We start from the raw sequence: 22352 nt of genomic DNA, 5'->3' as shown, positions 1-22352 counted from the left end.
GTATTGTCGACATACTTCTGCTCAACAGTGTGTGAATTTATTATGAGAATTCCTGACCTTCAAACTAACCCTTCACCTGAAAAGTTCAGAAGAATAAGATTAAAGGTTTCGTGATAAAGTTTTCTGAGGGAGATATCCATCAGTTGGCTCTTATTAAGATCTGATAACTAAACTGAGCAGCAATAGCTACAGGATTCAGCATTAATGGAGAAGCAGGTTACTAGAATGCAAATCTCCATCAGGGTACACAGAAAAGATGAAATGTCTTTAGAATTTTTAGTTGCATTCCTGTAATTTTCCTTTAGATCTGTGATCTTGAGATCAATTCAAGCCTTTGTCTCCTGACACTTGTGTGTTGTGGCTGTTGGACCTCAGAAAACAGTGCATAAATATATGTCCATTCTTACCTGTTCTTCAGTGTTTGACTCGCATATCTCATCCATTCTAGTGCTTGACTCATATATCCACTCTTACCTGTTTTTAAAGACTTAACACATCTGTGTGAATTGGAAATAGATTTATGCTGTCTGTCTCATACAAAAATAAGCATACCTATCCATATGTACTCCTTTTGGAATAAAGAAGAGGCCTGTACAGTGATAATAAAAGATAATAGTTGTAAATACCAAAAAGGTTATTTACAGGAAAAACTCACCCAATGGAAGCCTTCAGTCTGCTGGGAACTGCTGAGGCAATCTCCACCAAGGAGCAATCTCCAAGAGATGCTGCCTTAGTGGTTGTCGGCCCTTAAATGAGGTCTAGAGGAGGTGGAGTCGAGCTCCACCCCTTCTGGGAGCACAGCTAAATTACTCTCACCTGTGCTCCCACAGCTGACCCCACACTTGCCTCAGCTGATTAATCAGAGGTTCAGGCTGTGATTATCAATTTCCCATACAAGGCCACTCCCTTTTCTTTGCAAAGTACTATGTGTACTCCAATAGAAACCAACAGAATACCAACTAATAGAAACACTTGTAAGAAAAGCTGCTGCTGAAGAGAAACAGCAATAAACTGCAGCATAAACGAACAAAACCTGACTGATGAAAAGAAGTTATTGAGACTGAAGACAGCAAGATGATTACCTGTATAGCAAATTGGTAATCACAGTAATTTAGCTGCGCTCCCAGAAGGGGTGGAGCTTGACTCCACCCCCTCTAGACCTCATTTAAGGGCTGACCACCACTAAGGCAGAATTTCTTGGAGATTGCTCCTTGGTGGAGATTGCCTCAGCATTTCCCAGCAAAGGCATCTATATTGGTGAGTTCTTCCCCATAAATAACCTTTTGAATATCTGTTACTATCTTTGTATCATTCCACCTTGTGTTGCCTCTTTCTTTCTGACTTCTCTTTTCACATGTCTGTCAAGCAGAAACCACCAGGAAACCAAGAGCATTGGAGACAAATAACTGCTGTGGTTTTCTTGGTTGTTTTGTTGCTTGTTTAGCAATTATTTCAGTAGTTTATGAAGAAAAATAACATCAGAAGTACTTAACTAGCCAAACCACAAATACTATTCCTTCCTGTATGTTAATGAGAGCTAATTCCACTATTTAGTTACTATTTCATACTTAACTTACTATTTCCCTTTATGAATTTCCTTTTTCTTTTGTGAATGTCTCCTCCTTCCTCTCCTTGCATCAAATAAAAGTAGACAGCATCATGTGACACAGCAGGTTACTGCTGCCTTCAACCTGCCAAAGAAAAACAAGTCAGAAAAATCCTTTTTATTTTTACTTATGATAAAAGATAGCAACTTAGCTTTTAACTTCATCAATAAAATAAATGTCCATAGTCAGAATGTTAAGTTAGAAAAATCCTTCAAGTTTAGGATTAATAGTGTAATACTTGATAATAATTTACTAAGAGAAATATGTGTTTCTCACTCAGACTGAAGTGTTGGAGTGTTATGTATCAGCTTTTTACTGGTACGTAGGAAGACAGAAGAAAACAAAAATAATACCTTGACAATAAACTTAAAACTAGGAGAGGAAAATAAATAGGTAATGTTCTGTGTCTGATAGAATTTGCTTATGAAATTCTAGCTGTGATATGTAGAACCCGATAAAAGACTTAAACAAATAATCATACAGCAATGAACTCATAGAAAATAATCCCATCCTAACTGAACAAATTCAACGTGTTCCCTCTGAAATTATGATTCTGCAAAATGCCTCTAAAGTGTGTACTGCACCTCTGTGTTACTTAATTGATAAGCATCTTCTTCAAGAATAGTGAGAGATAAGATCTTATATATGACCCTCTGCAATGACCTGAGACAGCACTGATTTAAAAACTACCAGAGTTCAGATCTGTGATATTTGAAAAAGCAGAAGCTACTAATAGCCCTGCTCATAATAATTCAGAAAACAAACAACAACAGCAAATACCACCCAAACATGCTTTACACACACACCACTAATGTATTAAAGCTTACTCGGTCCTTTGCTTTCATTTTCCTACAAGGACTGACAATTCTGTTTGCTGGAAGATGCACTTGGGAAGGTGTGTGTTGGATGTTCTCAAACCAAACAAGAGCAACGCTTCAGTCTCTACGAGTGATACAAGGCAAAGTAAGTCCTGGAAACAGTTTGTTTTCTTTTTATTGTGCAACCACAGAAAGGTGAGGGAGTCCCACTTTTTACTTGTGCTCTAACTTAGAAAATCAATTGGAAAAATGACTCAGATAATAGTTTACTCATCACGCAATTACTGTAACTTGTGCAAGTGTGGAAGACGTGGTGATGTCTGGTGGTTAGGAGGCCAGACCATGTGTCAGGGTTTTATTCCTTATCTTGCCGCTGCTTGCTGTGTGAACCTGAACAGTTGCTTGACATCATCTACATTTAGCTTCCCTTTCAAAGTGAGAGTAAGGTTGTGGTTTCACAGGCAGCTCAGCAAGGATACTGAATTGCTGCAGAAAACCCATGCTGAGTGTATCACGCTTATCTTTTTCCTCTGCTTCTACAGAACATGAGGAATCTGCCAGAAAGGAACAAAAATTATGTGGCTGCTGTAAGTGGTTTTTGGTTTTAAACATATGCAAGTTAGCCTTCTTGTAAAATGTCATTTTCTTAATTCTCATCATCACCACTCCAAGGGAAAGGCTGTTGCAAACTGCTGTGCAGCAATGGTGGTAAGGAAGAGAACAGATTTCACAACAAAAGTACCACCAAAGGAAGCAAGGGAAAAACTTATGCTGCTTTTTGTTGAGATAGAAAGGAAATAAGAAGGAATTAAACTGCAAGATAAAGGGGTAGCAGCAGATGGCACCTGACATAGGCTCTTGGCCCTCACCATGGAGGATTCAGAAGCCAAACAGACGGTTATTTCAGCAGAGGGCACCAAAACGACAAATATGTTGTAGTGCCTTAGACTTGCGCTGTCCTGTGAGCACTGAATCTCTGATATCCCCACAGCCTCAGAATGGGTTTGTGTCCTTGTTGTGCCTTGACTTTACTTATATTGCTTCCAGGCACTAGGTTTTTTGTTTTGTTTTTCCCTCCTGCCAGGAAAGAGATGATGCTGAATGACACTGGAAGACACACAGTTAAAGCAAGCAAAGAAAAGTATGCAGAAAGGCACTGAGGAATACCAAGAGAATCTGTGACACTCTACTAAGTCAAGTCAGTCTGTAGTATCCCTGAATGTCAGTGGGAGAAGGAGAATAATGAGATGCTACAGTGAAGTGAAACCTGTCCTGAGAAATCATCAGAGGAAACTTTCTTACCTTCCTTGCCATTCCTTCTTATATTTTAACACCAAATGAAGCCACAGTGTATGTTTATGAAGATTATTTCATTCCTAGCAACCAGAAAACACAAATGTTAACTGTTCTGATATCCTGCAAATCTGTTACACATAACATCACAGAACTGTAGAAAGTTTTGCAGGTTTTTAAACAAACGTGATAACATTTGGAGAGTTACACAGTATTATCTTGTATAAATTGAATGGTAGAGAGATGAGCATTCATGGAGATAATATTAATATCACACTTATGCCCTTCACATTTCATTACACCACTAACACTCCTCTAGTGTAAATGACATCCAAACTTCATATGTTAATATGGTTAAGATATGGGGCATGCCCTTCCACAGTAGAATACTTTAGTTTGTTTTCATCCTCTTATTACTTTACAATTGGCATAAGTGACTAGTTCTGAGAGTTGCATCTGAATTTTCATTTGGATGATATTCAGCATATTCTTTAATGAATATTTTTTACCTTTTCAACTTTACCATTGGAAGGACATGCTTCTGTGTTCTGCTTCTACCAGTGGCATTTTATAAAGCAGCAGGAATTTTGGGTTTTGTTAATGCCTATGGTCAAATGCATAAAAATGCTGAAGATTTCCTCTAGTGTTCTCTTCTATTTGATATGATACATGCAAGAGTCTTGCATATGTGAAATAACAGGAACATTTTTTTAATGCTTGAAGCCAGCTGGAAAAAGATATTTCATTCTTTCCTTTTATTTTGATATCACATGTTTCAAAATGAGAAAATTTCCATTATTATCAGCTTTATAGGTCATGCAGGTAACTGAAATAGCAAACTGAAACACTGCCAGCTCATTAAAAATCTTTCTTTATGAAGATGGCTACTGTTACTGCACTGCAATTTTATATGGAAACTAAAATAGGTTGAATAATCAAAACGATACTATTTCACGGTTGCATTGATATTTCACCTATTTCAGTTGTGTAGGTTAGTATAGGGAGTCATTTCTAATGAATCTGAAGGCTACTGGGTTGGCCACAAACATAAGATCCTAGAAGTGTGCCAACATCAGCATCTCAATGGTGAGAGGAACAAAAATGATAACGATGAAATGGAAAACTGGTACATGGTATTGTAGAATCGAAGCTAATAAGTGGAGATAAAAGACAGCAAAATTAAAAAGCTGAAATGAGATTTGAAAACAGTAATCCTGAAAGTAAATATTTTGTGTTTTGTATGTTGATGCAATGTATCAGATAGGAAGTAATGCTGGATAAGCAGAGAAAGTGAATGTTAAGAATAAACTAGCTGTCTCATGAGATCAACTCCTGGGTGGAGGGTGGGGGGTAGAAGGAACAAGTTCACCTACAAATTTCAGAACCTTTAAAATCCAGGACAAAGAAGAATCATGTGGAAGTGTTACTCTGAGGATTTAAAATGGGTTATGAAATTCAGAGCAGTCATCTCTGCAGTGTTACTTAATAAGCATAGGTCATTCCAGATCCCACTTCTCTAAACAGTGTGGTACTGTGGTAGATTATGTTGTAACACAGAAAATTGTTGTTAGCGAGTAAGTACTGGTAACTGAGTTTACTAAGTGGTAATAGAATTAAATGTTGAGGGCAAACATAAGCTACCTGAAAATGAAATCCTTTCAATAGACAGGAATTTATGTGGGAACTGACTATAGGAATATATAGGTGTATATATAGGTATATAGGTATATATAGGTATATAGGAATATAGGTAGAAGGCTCCTGAATGAAGTACTGAGAACACAACTGAATAAAACACTAGGATTATGTACTCTGTACCACCTGATATCCACAAAGCAGGAGGAGCATGTCCTTAGACCTCAACTGTTTCTGGTTTCTTCAACTTTAAACAAAAGTTGTTGAGAATACCTACCATTTCAGTTCATGGTGCTGGCTTCTGTGTCTGAACAAGATATTAGCAACTTCAGCCATTAATTAATTAAGTAAGACATTACTTAATAGTAATGTGTTAAGTACTTAATAATAAGACATTAATTAAGAATTAAGTAGGTATTCAAATTTACTTAGGATAATGTGCGGTGATACTGTTTCATAGTTCGTTTGCAAGCAGAGGGGTTAATTAGATAGCATTATGAATATTCAGATTTTATCATTAACCATGCTGCAATTTGCCAGTTGGTCATATGAAAGATTGTGCTTCAAGACAGACTCTTCCAAAATTTACACAGTCATTATGAACAAGTGGTCTTAGTGTCGCTGTAGGAAGTATTACAACATGACCATAATGATAGAATGATCAATTAATCTATGTGCAATTAATAAAAGAGACAGAAAGATGAGCTGAAAGTCAAACTCTGTCAAACTCAAACCCCTTTGTCTAAGAAGCTCTAGGTGTTTGTTTCCAGGTCTGTCTGCATGACGTGACCCTGCATCCTTTTGTCCTTTTGCTTTTCTCAAGGCCCTGACTCTAAGCCTGGTTATTCTTCACCTGACATCATGCTTCTTCAAAGGCATATGAAGGTCACACAGTCCTCTGCTGTTGGGATGTTGAACTGACAGAGCAGTGCATGTTTCTTGCAGTATTGTAAAGTGGTTAGCAATGCCAGGATTCCACGTACAGCATCCTGCACGCGCCTCACTGTGTGGGTTACACACCAAACCTTTCCCAAAAGGGGAGTAACAGGAAAAGTATCAGCATGTAACTCTGTAAGACCCTTTAGAAGAGCAACATGAGCTGTCAGTGTCTGTTTTAGCGCTGAATGAAGAGCTGTACTAAACAAACCCCAAGCAGATGCTGGGGCTCCAGCTGGGCACCCACACAGGGACATCTTTGGGGAACATCATGGGGCTGGTGACCCCAGAGCTGGTTCTCACGTCTGTACACAAATTTGAACGAGATCCATTGTATTTGATATCTCAGATCACACTTTCATGGCAAGAGAATCCAGTTGATGCTACGCTGAAATAACCTGAAGTTCAATAGCTTTGAGATGTTCTGGGGAGTAGATGTCCATCCATTTATGCTAACTAAATGCAGCAGTTGTCAATACGTGTAGAATACTCCAACGTTTCTCCAGTAAGCAAACTAGCTCCACTACTGTGTGCTATAGGAGGGCTTGGTGGATCCCCAGCACACCTCCAGCTTATTTTATGTGGAGGATAGTGGACGTTCCCAGCAGCAAGCCCAGCTCTGTGCATTCCTGTGGACCTGCTGGGCAGGGCAGTGCACAGACATCTTAAAGAGCCTGGCAGGGGAACAACAGCTTTTTACTTTTACTTTATTTTGAGGAAGAAAACCCAAGCTGTAAGGCCGATGCCGGGTGGCTCCGAGCAGAGCGGGAGCGCGCCCCGCCTGAGGTAAAATGGCGGGCAAGAGCCTGAGGGGCTCCCAGCTCCACACAACCAAGAACCAACCTTGCTGCGGCTGCGTGAGCGCCGGGAAAGACGAAATGAACTGAAAGAACGAAGCGGGGGAAAAACATCCAAAACCAAACCAAAGGCACGGAATGCAGAGAGCATTTCGCTGCCCCGGCCGCCAGCTGCCGGCAGTGACAGCTCCCCCGCCCGGCAGCCCGTCGCCCAGCAGGGCCCGGCCCGTGACTCGGCTGTTTCTCTGGTTCCTCCTCTCCCTCCTTCCTGCCGGGGGCCGGCCGCAGGAAGGGGCGGGCGGCAGCGCGCAGGGAGCAGCCGACGCACAAGATGGCCGCTGCTGCAGCGGCGGCGGATGGGGTAGCGGCGGGGCGGTGGGAGGCGGCGGGGGGAGCCCGGAGCCGGCGGGTGCAGGAGGCGGAGGGCGCCGCGGCCGCCCCCGTGTGTCGCAGCTGAGGGGGCCGGAGGCTGCAGCCGGGAGTCCGGCCCGTGTGGTGAGTGAGTGAGTGTGGCGTCCCTCTGCCTTCACCGCGCCGGACAGCGGGGCCGGCCGCGCGGTGCCGTTGAGGGCGGTCGGGCCGGTGGCCGTGTCCCGCCCGCCTCGGTAGGCCTCAGGGTAGGCCTCAGGATTCGCCGGGCTCCATTTCCGAGCTCCCCGGGAGGGAGGAAAGGAGGGAGGGAGACGCCGAGGAGATGAGAGGGGGGAGGGGAGGGAGGGAGGGCCCGCCGGTTGGGTCCGGCCGGGGGGTGGGGCAGGCGGCGTCGCCTCGGGCTGCGGTGGGGAGGGAAGGGGGAGGGGGCCGGCGGCTTTGTGCGCGGCCTGCGTCTCCTGCCGCCCTTCCCGAGGGCCGTGCGGGCCTGAGCACGATCAACACCGGACCCCGCGTCGCTCTGGCTCGGCTCGGCAAGAGCGGCCCAGCTGCCAGGCAGGAGCCCCCCGGCTGGGGACGAGCCCGCGGTCGCCCTTTTGTCTGCGTCCCTGAGGGCAGAGCGAACAGCGGGCATTTCCACTGCTTTTTCATCCTGTGTTACGTTAGGATTGCAGGGCGAGAGTGGGTAGGGTTTATGGCTGGCTGCACGGAGGCGGTGTAACTGCGTTGTAGCGAGTTGCGGTGGCTGGGAGTGCCCCGGTGTAAGGTTTTGTCCGCCAAAGCCATTGTGAGGCGTGTGCCATGTTACAAGCAGGGAACCGGTGTGTTTTTTCCTTGCTAGTGAGCGGTAAAGCTGAATTTCTCCGTGCACGTACTTGTTTTGTATGTAAGAGCTGCTCTCTTGTTTTCTAATTTCAGTCAAGCGTGAATGGAAAATCCTGTGTGTTTTGTATTATACGGGATACGGCCAAAGTAAATAGAAAAAAAAATAATGATAAAGGAGCCAAAAGCTGCTCTCATCCCTGTAACAGCTTTAGCAACGCTGTCTTCTGATGGCCCAGCTAGGAATAGAAACGCAGTTGTCAGAGTCTGTGTTTATGCTCCGTTGGTGCCATAGACCCACACAGAGCTGTTAGGTAGCTCTCCAATACTCCAATGCAGATCTTGACCTATTTTTTCCTGTTCCTGACCTCTCTTTCCCTTTCAGTCTTATGAGCAGAGTGGTGCTAGTTGGCAAATTGTAAATGCCTGCATTTGTGTGTTTGAAGTCAGTGAAGCTGATGAAAGCCTTCCTACCTGTGTAAATGGACAAATACACCTCGGAGTGTGTGTGCAATGGACAGCTTCAGTGCTAGAAACATAGAATGTGACTTTTATTTAATCTATTCATACATGATGTGGATATGAAATTATGGTTTCTACTAACATTAAATACTTCATCAGGTAGTCACCTTTCTTTTTCTCTGCAGCTTCTTATAGCTTTGCTTCCTGCCAAAGCAGAGAGTGGTGGGTTGGTTTGAGGGGAACTTGGAAATGAGAAAGTGCTGTCGTTGTGGTCTGCTTTGACAACCAGAGTCTTGGTGTCCTTGTCAGTCACTTCTGAGCAGCGTTAACACTAATGGAGATGGGAAACAAAGTGACTTGCGTGTTTTCTGTGTTTTTGTGGGGTTTTTGTTTTTTGATCGATATTGTATTTGACCCAGTTTAAAAGAAAAGTGGTTTAGAGGCTCGTAATATAGTGAATGCTTATAAAGATATTAAAGTGTTCCAGTGGACAGGTAAATGCGTGGATCCTGCAGTTACATACACCAATATGTCAAGGCTTAATTGAAGGGCAGCTTAGGATGTATGTGTTACTGTATGTACATGATCAGGTGAACAGAGATTAGCTGGATTTTTTTCTCTGCCCTGTTGCCACTGATTCATCATCAATCTGGGCGGCAACCACTCTTAATCTTGTTGAATTAAGCACTGCAGATTCCGAGATTCAGCAAGTGAGTGTATTGAAATGGTGGCTGAATTTCTTCATATTTCATTCAGAGGTCTTGGGTGATGATAACCATGATCACCCTTGATAACAATGATATAGAGTCTGCTATCACTGACTATTTGGAGTCTGTGTCTCTTAAGTAACTATTGCTGCAAAGGGGATGTTTTTACAGTGCTTAAAGAAAACAAGTACTCATCTGCATTTACACTCATAAATGTGCGTCCCCAGTGTCTCAGAATAGCTGTGCAGCAGCCACTGTGTGATACCTTATAAGCAGAGAATCTTTTGTGAAAGTTGTTAAATTTTGGAGACGTCTGTTCCCTGTTTCAGATTGTTATCTGCAGTGCATTCAGTGAATCATTTGGCAGATAAAGCCATGGTTTGTGGGTTGTCTCCTCCTCCTGCAGACCCCAGATTGGAGGATGGCTGTTTGTTGGAGAACCCCGAGCTGTTAGGCCAAAAAACTTGAACTCAGTGGGAGATTTGTGGTTTGGGGCTAATGCCTTGAACTGCATTTAGCAATGGGTATTCAGTTAGCATGCAGAAATAAAGCTATATTATCCTTCTGTTGTGACAGGGTTTTATATAGATGTCCTAATCCAGCTGAAATTTCAGAGTGACCTTCAAGGTTACTTCTGAACGGGGTTTATTACAGCCGAGCAATCTGAAGTCCACAGACTCATGTTAACTGAGATAGAAAGCCACAGCTATTTACCTCTGTTCCTTTCTGTACAGAGGCGGTTCTCAGTGTGTTCTGAATAGATTGCAGTTCCCATCACCTACTTCGGCCACTTGTTTTTCTCAAGAAGTGCTTCTGACAGATATTATCTTCTGCATCAGTTTCAATTCCTTAGTTAGCAGTGCTGTAAAAGCTGAAATGCTATTAGATTTCAAAGGGCTAACTGATCTCTGAATTGTGTTTTTTCTATTTGTGGAAATGCATCACTGGGAAGAAGGCGAGGAAGCCCCCATCATGTTGTTGTAAGTAGATATGCTGACAAAAACCAGCTGTCTGCTTAGACTTGTTTATGGGAATAACTTCTATCACTATTGTATGGTAAGAACTTTATTCTGCTGTACCAGTGAGAAAGGAAACTGACTTTTAAGTTTGAAATATCAACATTTTGGGATTGTTTCTTCAAGTTTGTATTGCAAAGAGCTGCACCACTGTACTGGAGTTGTTAGTTGAACGTGTTTCTTATTTACCTGGAGATTCCTGTTTTAATGTGGCAAGAAAGAAGGTGGGTATGTGTGGACTGGGGTGACTTCTGGCAGGTACAGGTGGCTCGTTGTATATGTGAGCAACATAGTTTGTGCAGGTGGGCTTTAGAAAGGCCATCAGCATCACAAGAGCAGGTTTTACCTGTGTTACCTCTGTGGAGGTGGCAGCTCCTGGCTCTGGCCCGAGCTTTCACTCATGAACAAGAAACCGGTGCCTTATTTAGATGAAGAATGTCACGTCGTTTGTTTAGCTGCATTTTTCAGCACTGTCCATTGACAACTGGAAAATCTAAATACTTTAGTTCACATGAGGGGGAAAAAAAAAGCGCTGCACATCTTTTACAGACTAACACCTGAAGCAGATTGTTCAGAGCGTAAGGGCCGCGTGTAGAATGGGCCAGAAAAACTGTGTGTTGCTTTTGTGCCTATACACTGTTTTACGAGGCATTAGTTGGAATCAGTAAGGCCATAGACCAAAATCTTCTCACGAGAGATGGTAGGAAGGAAGAAAGAGGAGTCGAGAGTAGAGGATTTATTTTGACAGACGGAAGAATTAGTTTTATCCTGTTTTGCAACCTACAAAATGGAAGGAATTCAATTAAACTGAAAAGTGTTGAAAGTGTAGCAGAAGGGAAGGAGCCTGTCTTGCGTTTGTTTGGGGCAGATTGTAGCATTATGGGATTACTTTGTCATTTGAGGCATAACAGAAAGGAGTGTTTGAGTCAAAAATGGGTAAGGCTGCGGTAAGGAGTCCTGAGCTCAGCATTTCATAAGCAAGAGGGTTAATTTTCATTAGTTCATTCCAACCTTGATGTCACTGGAATATCCAGAAGCTGCACTATAGCCACCTCCACACCAATTCACAGCATTATCTTTCACATAGGACACTATTCCTTAATTACACCAATACTGCAAGGGGGGGAATGTTGTGCTGATCTGAGACTGCTGCACTATGATTGCACTTCAGCTACAGGACTATTGATGACATCAAGCGTGTGGATGGCTGCACTAACTGAGATACCTGCTGCTCTGGGAGAGCCTGCATCCTGTAGGACATTCCTCATTCCTTTTGGTGTGGTTTACTTTTGTTTTAACAAAGCCTGATTTATTGCACTGTTTTCCGGATCGGTTTAATAAGTGTTCTTAGAAATGATGCTTTTTTAACTACTGCTTAAAGGCAGGTTGTTACATTGAATAAGCAGTCCAGGCTTTCCAAATGGCATGACTTAGCGGGATGCTAAAATCCTGCCAGGTTAGGCTTTGAAGGTTGAGGTATGGTTGGTTTTAAATCTGTTGTTTGTTACAAACTTCTGGTTGATCAGCTGGTGGCACAGTATCTCCTTAGTATGCACTGAAGGTCTTCAGGGACCTGCAAACTAATTATTTTTGATGAACTATGGCAGGCAATTCTGGTCTCCAACTCAGATTTAAGAGCTGTCTTCGGAGGCAAAAGGAGTCAGGTTGAAGGAAGGTATTACAAAGTGAATGAATCGAAATTGGTGCCAACGGGGACGATTTTAATTAGTTACTTATTAATAAACCAGCTTTTTTGCAACACTCCCACTGTTCAGTAGCATTTCTCATTCTTTGTGCTTTGTTTTTAGTATAGATGTTATTCATGCTGACCTACTCCTCTTTGTGTGTAGCAGTTGTACATGAATCAGTAACTGTTCTGTGTCTTAATACAAAGTTTGTGTGACATAAATCCCTTATCGTTTCCTTTAAAAGTGAGAGTTAAATGAGACCTTTAGTTGTTGACTCTTGCTTGTCCTGTAAGTCACATGCTTTGGCTTCTTTCCCCTCTCTCCCTCCCCCCCCTTCCCTTTGTTATCAATTTGGAATAGAAGTCCTTCAGGTACTATTTGGTGTTTGGAACTGCGCAAACAAAGGAAAGTGCTACGAGTTCCTTATCCAGCATTTGTATCTGTCGAGTCTGGTACTCACAGTACAGGAAGGCTGAAGTGCTCTGTGCCCTATTTTTAACTGCATGCCAAGACACAAGAACTGAAGACCTTGAAACTATCAACCACTAATTCAAAAGAAATAGCAGAAAGCGAGCTTGGTAGCTTACACAGCTCTCTGAACTATGACACACTGCATAATCGTCATTTAATGACCATTCATAATTCTGGCAGTAACACAGACCTAATGTTAATTACATCCCATTTCTGAACAGACGATGTTCTCCTGATGAGCCCAGTGGAGCGTTTTTCTTTGCTTGTGATGGTTTGTGGCTTTAAAAGGACCAAAACAGACATTTTACAAAATCAAACTTGAATTTTGTGCCACATTTGGGTCTTCCAAGTATTGTGAGGAGATAAAAAACACCAAACTGCTGTTCTGCTTCATGTGGAGGAAAGGAAGAGCGTCTACATGCTGTGAAGCAATTCTCAGCCTACCCCCTCAATGAATGAAGCATCATCTCAGCTTTCATGGTGTGTTTTGTGGCTTGCTTCGAGCTTGCCTAGATTGATATTTTTTGAGTCTTCTAGAGCAATTAAAAGATCTGCTTTAGATGGTGGTCGGTTGAGTTTTTTAGTCTTGTCAGAGGAGCTCAGGTGCTCCCAGGTGAAACATTGAATTGACAGAATGCCCTGTTGTGAACAGCAGCATGAATTAATCAAATTAAAAATGATAAATTGTGGTACTGACACTGGCGTTGGTCATCTATATCAATGTGGGTAGACATTAGCATTCATTAACATTGTCTTTCATGATCTTTCTCAGTTATTACCTACTTTCCTCCCGAGCACTTTGTTTTTGTTCTGTTCTGAGCCAGTATTCAATTCAGCCAGTTAATGAAGGTAACAGAGATGGCGTATTGCTTAGTAATTTTACTGCTTTGACGATCCAGGATGGGTTGTTTGGATAATGGAGCGACCATGGGACTTCTTGTTCCTGATCTTCGCTATGGTCTCCCAAAATGTCCTTGCTTCCTCTGGAACCAGTGAGAAATTGGGAAGCATTGTTCATGGCCTGCTCCCTTGTGACTACTCTGGCTGTTCCTGTGAATGTGAAAGATAAAAATAAGTTAGGTTAAACTGGCTTGTTGGAATGAGCTGCTAAGTTAGATGAGAGGCTGCAATTCAGGCTGCCCTTCCTGTTTGTGACTCATTCCTATTTAACTGCGTGAAAAGGCCTCCTGTAGAATTAATTAAAAGAGATCTTAGTGGTGCTGCGAGAACCTCACAGTTCAGTTAAAGTGGTGAATTGTAACTTTACTCTCCCTTGTTTAACCTCCTTTAAGATGGAAGCCTGGATACTATGACTAATCTGTAGGTGATGCATACAACGAGCAGAAAGAGAATGTTATGGGGTAAAGTGAGCGTTAGTTAGACTTCAGTTGCCTGCATTAATCCAGACTGTTTTATGTGACCACTTTGTTGCCAGCTGCTATTGAATTCTACAGAAGAGCTTGAGCTTGTCTTGTGCATATTATTATGCTTCTGCATATTATTAATCTGTTGTATATGTGCTCTGTCACACTGTGGCGGTTACCTGAAGGTGTTACTTCTGTGATACCTTTGTATGCTGCTGAGTTCTGTGCATTGCACTTTGAGAGCCGTTTTCTGACTTGGGGAGGGTGTCCTTTGTATTTCCCTGTGTTTTTCTCCTCTGAATCATCTGTTCTGTTTGCCAGATTTAAGGGCATGTTTGTGTTCAGGATCTGAATAACGAGTTTCACATTGATAACTGTGGCTTTAAAAAACGGCTCTGTGGGCAAAGTGTACCAGAAAGCAGAAAGGCACAGTTCAATTGGTACTTTTCAAATTAAGGACTTGTGCTTTAAAATGTCACCTTCAATTGCCTGCTTGAGTTTTGCCAATAACATTTCTGTTTTGGCGTTGTGCTTTGAGAGCTGCTGATAAGGGCTGACTTCAGATGAGAACAGGAGTGCTCCCTTTTTCCCAGTTATTACCAGAATTATTGAGGCTGATCTCCCCAAGCACCGTAGTTATTGCAGAGAAGCTTCCAGAGGGGGAGGAATATGTGGCAAGATTTGTACATCTCCATAACTCGCTGTGTTTTGTTTCCTTTCTACAGCATTTGCAAAAAGGAACAAGGAAAAATAAAACTATTAAAATGACATAAAAACCAGCAAACCACTTTCAGGCTGTATTTCTTCTAGCATTTATTCCTGTACCAGGTGTATCAGAAATAAGTGAGTAGAATTATTCTACGTTAAGCATCAAAGCCTCTGCGTTGCAATTCATAGATATTAAACATTTCCACCCCTGTGTTTTGGAGTCTGAAGGTTTACGTGGGTTCAGCAAACAACAGGCTGCAGTTGGCTTTTCTGGTCAGTTCCTTTCTCAGTGGAACTTCTCAGTCAACTGTTTCTAACAAAACCACACACGAGCACTGGGTGGGGATGTATCTGGGTGTGCTCCTTGGGAGCAATTACACCATCACAGCCATCTATATGTGGCTTTCTGGATTCACTAGCTCAATTTAGAATAGAGTAACTTGATCTCTGTCAAGCTGAAGCCTGGGTGTGATTTAGATGATTTCCAGGCATACCTGGTAGAAGGTTGCCACAGAAATACCTGGTAGGTGAGCTAAACACTTGGGCATTCGGGAGATAATGGTGTGAATGTCCTTAGCACTGCGTGACAGGGATGGGGTGTGGTGGCAGTGTTGCTCACCAGGCACAGAAACTACCGCAGGTGTAGCTTCTCTTATGTAAAATCTGAATTAAAACCACATTCCATTGTGTCTTTCCTTGAATAATACATGAAGTTGCCTGCTAAATAACAGTGGAAGCTGTCTAATCCCCTCGCTTTGTCCCAGGAGAGAGGGAAAAAACCTTGGACCTTCACCTGCCAGCTTATGTGACAGTAACTGGGAGCCTTCAGGAGGAGCAGTGGGCAGCAGCGATGCTTCATTGATCAGTTCTGAAACGTTAATGGACTAGTGTAGATTTTGAAGAGTGGGAATAAAATCAGTCATGTTGATGTGATGAGCTGGTTTGAGTGCTGTCGTTGTAGAATAAGAATTGACAGCAAGCCTGTGGAAATCCAGTGACTAAAGTATGCTAATAAATACATTGAAATGATGTGGTTCTATCAGGCTTTGTGTATTAAAGAAAGTAATTCCCAGCCCGAGTGTAATAGCTTCAGTGGATGTGTTAGAGGCGGCTGTGTGTGGGCTCCAACAGTCAGTGTTAGGAGCTATTGGGCTGCAACCACTTCAGGAAGACGATTCTTAGCAGGAACCAAAACACCCCATTGAATTACAGGGATGTCAGACCAAAGAGCTACTCTGGTTTTCTTCCAGAGTCAGATTCATTAACAGAACCTTCCTCTTTGCTCTTAAAAACTACTAGTCCAGCATGCCATGAGGAGTTCCGTACTTTGTACTGCTAGGATTAGGGCAGTGGTATGTGAGAGATGAAGCGTCCTGTGTATTTCTTAGTTTTGTCTTGTTGCTGGTGCTGCTAAAACATGGTTGTAGTAAGTTTTCAGAGATGAACAAATCTTGTAATACATAACAATGGTGTCAACTGAGAATGAGAGAATTATTTTCCATGGGTTGCTCCACTTGCATCAGTTCTATGCTAAGTAAGCAGTAAATAAGATCATTTTCTTCTAAAATAAGTGTGTGTCTGTTGCAGAACTGCATTTACAAGGCTGGTGTTGCAAAAATCACCAAGTTGGCAATGGAATTTTAATAGGTAACTTCCCGGGATTATGTTTTGCCCTTTTGCTTGGATTATTTTCAAGTTATGTAACTTTAAACCTTTACAACTGGGTTTATAATTCAAAACCCTTATTAACAGGATATGTCATTCTCTTTTGTTCCTATCTGAATTCAGGCTCCTGCCAAAGAGTTACACATCTCTCATCCATTACTGATAGGAGGATGCCTGGGATGTTGGAGGGCTTTTGGTTTTTCTTTGTACAAGGCTGTCTTACATGGTTTGGTGTACTTAAGAAGTAGTGTTCTTTTTTTTTGTGGTTTAGCTCTGAAATGCCATTTGTTGGATAGGACTGAGCAGTCAATGGAAATGCTGAGACTTACACCTGCTTGTTTCCACTCGCCAGAACCACACAAGTATTGTTTTTAATAATCTGAACAAAGCTGCGAAGAAGAGGCACTATTTATAAATGGGGAAGGTGAGACTTACAGCAAAGCAAAAAAGTAAAGAAGAAAAAAGGAAAAAAGTATGAGGTTTTGTTTAATAATTGCAAGTTAGGTGAAATACCACAAGTTGTAGTTTGCCCCAGGCTATTTCTGGCCTCAGGGATTGCTCTTTTTAGCAATTCTACAAATTGAATCACCAGATGCCAGTAGCATTTAAAGCAGATCAGGCTCAATTACACCGTGAGTCAGAAGTACCTGAATTAACCTGCTTTTCAGCAAAGGTGCTGTGACTCTCCTACTGCTATGAAGTCTTTTAAGCTGCGTATACGTGGTAATTTAAAGCTGCTTGGAAATGTTGAGCAGGTTTTTCTGTTGTTGAACAGTGTTTAACTTTTTTATAACAAAACTGTGCTCAGGCATGGAGCAAACCTTGGACCAGTTCGTTTGACTCTTTTATTGCTGTCATTTTTTATTATTATTTTTTTTCATCCAACAGTTGCAACAGAGCTGAAACTCTCCAGGCTCCCTGCCATTACTGCAAGGAGCTGCTGCTTAACCTTGGATGACACCAGAGCCCCAGTGTAGACTGGGTGGTGTGGTTAATGAGATGCAATTGCAGCCTGTGTCACGGAAACAAGCACAGTACTCATCTGTGAAACTTACATTCTTTATCTGGATATTCTGCCTGTTATTATCAGCAAAGCTACTGCAGGGGTTGCCAGAAGGGGGTATCTGGCTAAGTTTGGTCTCATTGACCTCTTTTTCTGCTAGCTACTGGAACATTCACATGATTGCTTCTACCTTCCTAAAGGAACAATTCCATTAGTTGTGTTCTGCATTCCATTTCAGCTCTTTTCATCATGCCAGCCTGCTATTCTCAATGCTAGGGTTTAGTACAGTTTACATATATAGTTTTAAAAAGCTAGTACTTTAAAATAGATTTCATTAAATAAGCCATACTTTTAAGGCCTTTTGGCCTTGTCCTGCTCACAAAATTGCATCTAAAAACTTCATAAAACTGCACTGATGCAAAATGTGGCTTGCAGTTGGTCCCCTTCTCCTTCACTCTTTCCTTTATGCTTTCAGGACTTCTTGACCAGTTAACCAAGCTGAAGCAGCTTTGGAGTCTATAAGGAGCTGACATGGGACAGAAAGGGATTTGGTTTTGACAGAATAAAGTCCCTGGTATAGATGAGACAGCTGTGTGAGGTGTAGAGCTGGGACATGGGAGCAGTGTGATAGTGCTGGGCAGTGGTGCTGCTGCTTTGCTATGAAGTGGTTCTGATTTGTCCCAGCGTAAGCTGTACATGAAGCTGCATTGAAATCACAAAAAAGCTTTATTTAGTATATTTAATTATCTGTCTTCATTGATTGCAGAGTTAAAATGTAAGTCTGTGTGATTCAGTCCTCACAGGGATAAGATGGTTAGCCCTTTTTAGCTCGTGAGCAGCACAGATAATTATCTGGTGTCTTAGTGGAGATAAGGTTCTGTTGCTGCAGCTGTTAGACCTGAGCTGGAGGATCCTGTCTGTAGGCTGAGGCTGTGATTTGGTCTTTGTTTACAATGTGGGTATTTTCAGTCAACAGCTTCTAACAGTGCTCCTTTCAGCTCTTGGCATGGCAAATGCAAGGAGGCTTGTGCTGCGAGCAGGGAGAAAAATGGGGGAAATTCAGATACCACTCCATTGGCATCTCCTCAGTCTGCTAGCAGAGTAGGGAGTAAAAAATGCAACCTCTTAAGGAATTCCTGCTATAGTGAAAAGCATGCCAGTGCACTAGGTGCTCCATTGCCCTTTGAAATAACATCACAGTAGTCTAGAGTTTGTTTTGTATACAGCAGAAAAGAGGAGATCCCTTCTTTTGATTATAAAAGCAACTCATGGATTAAAACACAGACAGGTATGCAGTGCTTCCATAGGTTTCTGTTTAAAAATTCATAACTTTGTTTTACTTGGTGCTTTTATTAAAAGATCTTTTTGATGTTTAAATGCACTCTTTGGAATTAAACAGCATTTGGAGGTAAATACAGTAACCAAAGGTTTATTAGAGACTCCTGTTATGTAAACAGTTATTAACATGAGGCTGTTATCTGCTTTTAAAATGGGGGTGGCACCTACTGAATGAGGTGAAAAACTAGCTCCAAGTCAAAGGGACTGGAAGGGGGGGGGGGGGGGGGTGGAGGGGTAAGAAAGCTCAAGAGGAAATCCAGATTTTCAAAACCCAGAATGGCTGGGTTGGAAGGGACCACAAGGATCATAAATCTCCAACCCCCACAGCCCCCACCAAGAGGCAGGGCCACCAACCTGCACATTTAATACCAGACCAGGCTGCCCAGGGCCCCATCCAACCTGGCTTTGAACACCTCCAGGGTTGGGGCATCCATGGCCTCTCTGGGCAGCCTGTTCCAGCACATCACCATTCTCATAGTTAGGAACTTCCCCCTGATACCCACCCTAAATCTTCCCTCCTTCAACTTAACCCCCCCACCTTGTCCTGCTGTTATCTACCATTTCAAAGAGTCGACACTTCTCCTGTTTAATAGTCTTCCTTTAGGTCCTAGAAGGCTGCAATGAGGTCACCCCACAGCCTTCTTTTCTCCAGGCTGAACAAGCCTGGCTCCCTAAGGCTGCCTTCGTAGAGGAGGTGCTCCAACCCTCTGATCATCACTGTGGTCCCTCCTCTGGACCCTCTCCAACAGCTCCCTGTCTTATACTGTGGGTTACTGTGGACACATTACTCCATATGGGGCCTCACATGAGCAGTATAGAGAGGGACAGTCACCTCTCTGTCCGTGCTGGCCACTCCTCTTCTGGTAGAGCCCAGGATCCCATTTGCTTTCCGAGCTGCAAGAGCACACTGCTGGCTCGTGTTAAGTTTTTCATCCATCAGGACCCCCAGGTCCTTCTCTGCAGGGCTGCTCTCAAGGACTGCTCCTTCCAGTCTGTTCTCACTAGCAAATGCTGGTTGCTGGTGGCATTGCCTTTGATATTTGAAATTGCTAGAAGATATATTGAAAAAAATGTTTCTCTTTAGCAAGTTAAGGCTCACCTTCCTGTTCTGTGCCCATCAGCTGAAGTATTTACCACCTGCAGCTTACTACCTGCTTTCAATCTCTGTCTCTTTTGAGCCTCCTGCAGCTTAGGTTACTTTTCTGGTGAGCTGTTTGTGTGGCTGCTTTGTTGCCCTGTTTCACTTGAAATGCTCTATCAGTGTAGTTGCTGCCCAGCTGTGTTTCTGCATATGTGTTTATTAAAAGGTTGCATTTATATATAGGAGTCAATGGTTATGTGTATCTGCAGCAGTGTAGGCTTTTGTGTAAGTTCTGCAAAATATCACAGGAGAGAACAGTCCCGGATTGCTTCAGCATTAGCTCTTGGGAGCAGATTAGTGTTGGCCATTCTTTTATTGGTGTGTTCAGAAGGCAGCTCGTCAAACATGGCTCTGCTTCTGGATTAAGAAGTGGTTGGTTACCATTGCTTCTGGAGAGCAGAGCTGGTGACTGTTGATGTGTTGTGTCTAGCTGAACCTAAGGCTGCATTCTGAAAGCTGCTGTGGTTATTTCAAGTGCTTTTTGCTGTTAATCTGACTGATTCTCCCCTGATTTTATTCTATTATTATTATTTATAGTTCTGGTTTAATCACTGTGCTGCTGTCGATAGTCATTTGCATTGAAATATGCAAGAACTTTTAATTAGAAGCGAATGTGTTCTGGACCTGCTTGTCTGCTCTTAATTCCCTGGCTTTAATCATCTGTGGGTTTGAGGTTCCTTATGATCGGTAGAAAATTTTTCCTGGGTAATAGGCCATGAAACCATTTGCTGTTAAGGGTTGGTCGCTGCTTCCCCTTTCTTTTAAATGAGCTGGAAGAGATGTCTGATACCACCCAGGAGTTCCAAAGGTAGACACACGTGTGCCTTCCCTGACACTGCACTGCTGGGGCCATGTGCAGGAGTGTGATGTGGGGCAGCGTGAGCAGGGGCTTCCTTTCCATGCACACTGCCTTTAAAGTGCTTTTGGTGTTATAGTCCATAGGAAGACATCAACTCTTGCCTTGCAGGATGTGTGAAGTGTAAATCATTGCAAATTGGGTTTAGGTTCCCTGTAGGGGAGGTACTTGAATAGAGATGTGTTATTCCTCCACCCTTCTCCCTTGTGCTGTGACAAGCCAGGAAGTTGCATGACTATAATGTCTCGACCTTAAATGGCCCCATTTTCCCAAGGAACTTTACAGATGTCCAAATGAGATAATTTTGAATGAAAGCCTTCGTTGTTCAAATATATTACTGAGGATAAGAGAGAGCAAACCTTGGGTCTGGTTTAACTGAGCTTCAGTGCTTTTGGTACAGAATTACAATGGTGTTCGTAATTTGCTAGTATTATTTTTCTAAGAGGCTTTATGTCTCTGGAGCCTGTAGGTTTGTCTGTGGGTTGGAAAGAAGGATGGGAAGGTGTTACACACGGGCTTCTGGGATTCGATTGGGGTGGGAATCCCTGCGTTGTGTTGCAGAGGGCAAGTGGTGGGAGCGGGCAGGCTGGGCATGCGTGCAGCAGAGCAGGAATGAGGAAGTGAAGCACTTGGCGTCACTTGAGGGTGTGCAGCAGAGTTTCAGAGAGCAAAGACTAGAGGGGGAAAGCTCAACCTGTTGGAAACAGTCTTCTGAGCGTATTGTGTTTAGTGTTGTTCATGGAGCTCCCCAGGCAGAGGTAAGGAGCTTTTTCTTCTGTATTCCCTTCTGTGGTGAGCCATGGGCTTTCTGCTTCTCTTTTCCTTCTTTTTTTTTTTCTTTTTTTTTTCCCTTTCTTTTTTTCTTTTATTTCCCCAGAGGCTTTCCTGTGGAACTAGATATAGAGAATGCTGGCCAATGCTTGTCCTGTTGCGCAGCCTGTCTGGGTGACTGTGTGTGCTGTTAGTGTGTGTGGTTTCAGTGTATCTGTTGGGAACAGCCTTGTCTGTGTAAACAACTGGTCACTTGTGGCTGGTCGGCGTTGCCCAGGGGTCAGCTTGTCAGTTTTTTCCCTAAAATGAAATTCAGGACGTGTTAAAAGTGTTATGTTGCGAAGCCATGGGGTGTTTGTGTGGCAGTTGCTGGGTTGGGCTGTGCTGTATACATCTGCTTCCTCTTATCAAATAGGTGGTTCACTGTTACCTGTTCCCTTCATTTGGGTTGATTTGTTTTTCATCTGGAGCTTCAGAGGTTTATTAGTGTAGCACAGAACCAGTCCTGTGCCTTAGGCCAGGTTGCTCTTTCTCAGAATTGTTTCATTACTGCTGAGCAGTGAGAGCCTTTGAACAAATTAATGATGCGGTGTATGCTTTATTAGATTAAACTATAGATCAGCCAAGAGCCGTATTTGCTTGAACAGATCGGTTGGCACAGCTCTGTTTGTTTTGGCAGCGAGGAGCTGCTTGTGCATTAAGCTTTGCACTAAATAGGCTTACATGGACATTCATTGGTGCAGGAAGTTCTGCTTGTTTTGTTTTTAAGTCTCAGCAAAAATAACACAGCAAAGAAGAGCTGGCAAGAAACGTTACTAGTATCCAGAATTTTGACCCATGAACATCCCAAAGCTGATGCCATCAGGGTAGGAAAGCTTAGAG

General features: G+C 42.8%; 1 protein-coding gene and 1 long non-coding RNA gene across 11 annotated transcripts in view; both read left to right on the top strand.

The window, feature by feature from the left end:
* The first annotated feature begins 1216 nt into the window (after positions 1 to 1216).
* Positions 1217 to 6471, top strand: LOC116653740. Its single transcript, XR_004308113.1, has 3 exons — positions 1217 to 1257; positions 2464 to 2570; positions 3510 to 6471. It is a non-coding gene; the product is annotated as an uncharacterized LOC116653740 (long non-coding RNA).
* A 570-nt stretch (positions 6472 to 7041) lies between these two features.
* The window catches only part of RC3H1 (ring finger and CCCH-type domains 1), a 53039-nt gene continuing 37728 nt past the window's right edge, over positions 7042 to 22352 (top strand). For 3 of the 10 annotated variants that reach the window (XM_015869555.2, XM_015869559.2, XM_015869556.2), the window contains exon 1: positions 7044 to 7581. The gene's annotated coding sequence lies outside the window, so the exon portion shown is untranslated. Of the gene's footprint in view, positions 7582 to 21263; positions 21458 to 22352 lie in introns of those variants that run through there. The other 7 variants (XM_015869553.2, XM_015869552.2, XM_015869558.2 and 4 more) reach the window with 5 other exon arrangements.

This window comes from Coturnix japonica, chromosome 8, assembly GCF_001577835.2.
Source record: "Coturnix japonica isolate 7356 chromosome 8, Coturnix japonica 2.1, whole genome shotgun sequence".
Lineage (NCBI taxonomy): Eukaryota > Metazoa > Chordata > Aves > Galliformes > Phasianidae > Coturnix > Coturnix japonica.
This window is presented reverse-complemented; position numbering and strand designations above follow the sequence as displayed.